At 36.6% G+C, this 5,007-nt stretch overlaps 1 long non-coding RNA gene across 1 annotated transcript; it reads right to left on the bottom strand.

The window, feature by feature from the left end:
* Positions 1-1,576: 1,576 nt before the first annotated feature.
* LOC139660425 (uncharacterized) lies at positions 1,577-4,070 on the bottom strand. The gene is made up of 6 exons (XR_011696554.1): positions 4,020-4,070; positions 3,813-3,879; positions 3,599-3,648; positions 2,938-3,164; positions 2,700-2,842; positions 1,577-2,013 (listed from the first exon to the last, which is right to left on the bottom strand). It is a non-coding gene; the product is annotated as an uncharacterized lncRNA (long non-coding RNA).
* Between the last annotated feature and the right edge of the window lie 937 nt (positions 4,071-5,007).

Here is a 5,007-nt window from a genome sequence, read left to right on the forward strand (position 1 = left end):
TAAACTATTAAATAATGTATAAATTAATACCTTAGTTAACATGAACACCATTAGTAAATTACACGAGTTAACTGTTAATTAAGGGTTAATAAGCATTAACTAACCCTTAACTTAGTGTACCCTTATTGTAAAGTGTTACCGATTTTTCTTAATGTTTTGTATGGTTAGGGTCTATGGGTTTCAGTACTGCTGTTGTGTGAAAACCTGGCAACTCATTTTCATTTTCTTATGTGTACAGAACCTGTGCACGCTCCTCTTTGTGCTCAGTAAAACTTCATGACCCTTGGATATGCAGCCAAGCTAGCAATTCAAGCAGCCATTGATTTGAAAGTGATGAACTAGCTTTCATGCAGCCAGGTCAAGGAGTATTTATGGTTCTATCATGCCTTGGCTGGATAGGGCATCACACTGGTTAGCTCAGTAGCTGTCATGCTGTGATACAATGGATTGTTAAGTTTTGCTCTCTGGTTCAGCATTTTTCATGCAGTGCGACTTGGCTGCGGTGATACATGAATCATATAACATGTTTAGTGCTTTTCCTAATCACATAGTATTTACTACACTGCAGAAAAAAACGGCCATCCGATTTCATGTCATTTAGTCTGGTATCAACCTTTAAAAGTGCTAGTGTAGCATTATCAAAAATCAATATATCATTGTTGTAAAGGTGAAACCTTGGAATAATTACTACATGTTTGAGGTAGCCTCTATCTCATACCAGTGGTATCAGTTGCTAGTGTTTCTCAAATTTAAGACCACATTTCATAATCCTGCCAGCCTGTGTAATCAGGAAAGTTAGAGCACAGTGGTGGTAGGTACTGATGGTGTCTGATGTCAATATAATTTAGAGTTAGCTTCAATAAGAATTAAGAACGGGGCACCAGATAACAGACAGCATCAACAGGTCTCATCTGAAGGAGTGAACTCTCGGCATGTTTGAATTTAAACCCACAGAATGAACACAGGAGGTGACTTTATGCAAGATAATACATTTATTACTAAACAAAAGCACACTCAATAATCAGGTAAATACAAGTGAATATAGTACAGTATATACAAGAGGTATACCTATGAATTGTGATGAATCCATGGCAATAGGAATAGATGATCATGTGAATATGCAATACTGATAATTAAACCAACATTTCAGCAGACAATCCTAAAGAAAACCCAGTGGCGGATGGACACTAAACACTTTCTTTGCATTGACAACAACAGCAAGATACCCAAGCTAAGCCTGTGAAATATAATATAAAATGTAGCATGTAAATAGTTTGTCTCATAAGTCTTCCTGATTATAAATGTTAGACAGTTGAAATTTCGTATGTTTATTTTTTTGATTTTTCAATAAAGTTGCTGCTTCCCCAACATTGTTCAGTCTGTTGTGTAATTACATTCTAAAATAGTAATACTTTATTGATATATTTGTGGGCATAGTACGGTTTACATCGATCACAACACAAGATGGCCTGACAGAGTCAAATTCAGTTGCATCTTCTGTGAGTATGTAAAGAAATAACTTTTCTGGGTCGATTTTAAAATTTTAAAAAGTTTATTACAATAAAAAAAGCATGTACATGGGTTATATTTGGATTTAATATTTACATAAATTAAATGATTAATATTTATATTTACTATTATACAAAAAAAAAAAATCAAAAACATTTTCCACAATAGGATGAGGTTATTACAGACAGAATGAATCAGCTGATGTCTTCCCGAAATGTCTCAACATGTGAACAAACGGTTCCAAAATAAACGCATGGGTTCAGTCAGGGAGGAGGTGCTTTTACTTTGTAAATCTGGACCTTTACTGCTGCATCACGTCTTCTTTTGCCGGTTTTGGGACTGGAGCAATGTTTTGTGGAAGTGGTGGTTTTTGGTAGCTGCATTGATGCTGTCGTGACTGTCAAGGCGAGCTCCACGAGGTGCTCTCTGAAGACATGGGCGTGCGGTTTGAACACCATCTTCAGCACCCACTGCTTTGACCACCAGCAGTACACCTGGGCTGGCCTGTAATGGAAATGTGTAAAACTAATTGTATATCACATTACTTCATATGCACAATGAAAGGGTAATGGTTGTCTACTTGTCAATAACAATGACATGATATTTGTGAAATCGACACTGACAGGACAATAACATTAGGAGCTTGGAGGATTACACCTTGAATTAGTTGTCCAACTACAAATACTGATTTGACTGAGTGCGTCAATGTGGAATGAGACAGGCGTGAGTATCACTTACCATCAAGGTTATTATAGTTTTGCATTTTTCATTAGTTTTGACTTTTTGTTTTCAATTTCAGTTTAGTTTTAATTAGTTTTTTAAGCGGGTTTGCTAGTTTAGTTTAGTTTTTATTTTTTGAAAATGCTTAGTTTTAGTTTAGTTTTTATTAGTTTCAGTGTTAGTTTTAGGCTTTGTTTGTAATATGGGGTATTTGCCAGGGGCGAGATTTGAAAATTCAAAATACTAGGCTTATGTATGAAATATATTGGCAAAGACGAAAACTTAAGACATTTTCTCTATAATTTTAGTTTATTTTAGTTAGTTTTGTAAACACACAATACAGTTTCAGTTACTTATCGTTTTTTTTTAAAAGCCTCGTTTTTATTTTTATTTCAATTAACGAAAATGTTTTTTCACACCTAGTTTTCGTTATTTCGTTAGTTTTCGTTAACCATAATAACCTTTCTTACCACTAGTGGTGTTTGCCTGTTCTCACTTCACAATGTTCTCATTGTGCTCAAGAATGGCAAGCACTCCCTCATCCCCATGTACTGGAAATGCTGTCTCTTTGGCATGTACTTCAACAAAGCACTGTGAAACACCTCCAAGGCACCTGTGAGTGATAACACAAACATAGCGGTTTAAGAAAGATGACACGTAACACATCGTAGGAAAAATATATGCGAAGTTAGACGGCAGGTTGCTCACCAGTATGTTTGAACAGGCCCGTCTGTTTGAGGTCTGCCAGGAGACGCTTGTCCAGTACGAGAGCTTTTAAGTCCTCGTACGCCAGGGAGTCCTCGCTAAGCCGTTTCTTCTTTCTGCAGTCTGCTTCTAGTCAGTGGGGCATGCAGGCACTGTTGGGCTTCCCCACCTTGAGTCCAGCTGTGGACATTCAGCACATGGCGGAGTATGGAAACCCAACGACGCAGTTCCTGTGTGTACAAAAATATCTTTAGCCAGGCAAATACAAAGACGTGAATCAAACAGGAATCAGTTCAGATTGTATTTGGCACATTGATAACTTGTTCAGCCAAGCGTTAGAAAACAAATATGAAAAAAAATAACAAAAAAATAACAAGTTGTAGAATTATAAGTTTACAAATCTGTACAATACATAATGCCAACTTTGAAGGGAATTTGGGACAGGTACATAAACTACATGTATTTTCAATGCGATCAAATAGCAAAGGTGTCCCAGTAATGTACCCAGTAGATAACTCAAATGAAACGCTGGAAGCAGCAAACAATGCATAGTGGGTTGAAAAAAAGAATACATATAACTTTTTCAACTTTCACATTTCAGCATGGAAAAGAGTAGTTAGAAGAAGAGGTAAAGTAAATAGAAATCATTTTTTGTTTGACTTACCTCGGTGTTGCCTTGACGCAGAGGAAAACCACATGTGATTTGAAACTGGCCTGATGGTAAAAATGAGAAGTATATCGATTTATGGAAGACAGTATAAAAAACAAAGTGCCTCTATTTTGGTTTCAAGGCATTAGGGTCCTTTCTAATAAAATATGATTTCTGGATGAATGCAGGTGATTGAGGTTGTATGTGTGTGTACAACACATAAGCTCACCTGGACCACTCAACAAGTGCTCCCCGTCCTCTCTTCTTTGCTTTCATTAGCAGTTTCTTCTGGAACCCTGAAATATTGAAAAAAAACTAAGTCCAGCAGGATGAGCACAATGTGGACATCCACTGTCATTACCATTATTACCACTATGATAACGAATGTTAGAACAACTCACATTTATCACTGTTTTAGGTAACACTTTAAATATACCTTTTGATGTGTGCCACAGGTCAAACTGGTGGATGATTTCCGGGAAGTCCTTGGAGGTCTTGGAGCACTTTAAGTCCACGTTTGAAACTGTCAACTGAATAAGCGGCTGGAATTTCAGTGAGTTGACAGAGATCTTGGTATCTTCGACATGACAACATCCTGCCACCTACCACAACAGAGACTGAACGGAAACAGGCAGCCTTTATACGGTAGTTCTCTTTTTTCTCTTTATAGTTTCCGGGTGCCTGCTAGGAGGACTAAGAGACATAAGGTCTCCTTTGTTTCTGTGGCGATTGACAGGCTTATTAATAATGAATAGCCTTTGTATACTCGTGGCTGTATAGCCTTTGCATACTCACTGTATTTCCCCTTTGACAGGAGTTTGTGTATGTATTGTCTACTTGCTGTTCCTAATGTTTGATCATGAATGCTGTGTTGTGTTTTGTTATTGTCATCTGTTTTTACTTGTGTAATTCCCTAACCCCTGGCTGCAAACCAATTTCCCCTAGTGGGACAATAACGTTTTTGAATTGAATTGAATTGAACAATTTAATGCTACTGCCTTTTATCTGTCCCTAAAATCCTCTCCTCCCCTCTTATTAACATCTCATTGTTTGATTAGAATAACAATTTCTATTGGATGCTTTTATACATGAATAATTCATTAGCACCACCTTTCTCCAGATTACATCATTCTTTCGGTACTTTCCTAGGGCAACTATTCAGATACATTAGTTCTTACAGGTTCTTACTTGTTTCCAACCTTCATCTAAAAAGCAAACGTGATTGAAAACATAACAAACATAACATTCAAGGGCAAAGGATACATGAGTCATAACCTTGCAAGAATCATAGTAAAAACTTAACCAAAGCTCATACTGTTAACTTCATACTTTAAAATCACACATTTAAATCATTAGGTCAAATTATACATTTAAATAATGTTAATGAAGTCTTTTACCTTGTAGAACTATTCCATATTTCCCCT

The sequence above is a fragment of the Centroberyx affinis genome, unplaced genomic scaffold (genome assembly GCF_046629955.1).
Source record: "Centroberyx affinis isolate AG114_WGS23_722 - 3 ecotype Tasmania unplaced genomic scaffold, CSIRO-AGI_Caff_v1 ptg003298l_1, whole genome shotgun sequence".
Lineage (NCBI taxonomy): Eukaryota > Metazoa > Chordata > Actinopteri > Beryciformes > Berycidae > Centroberyx > Centroberyx affinis.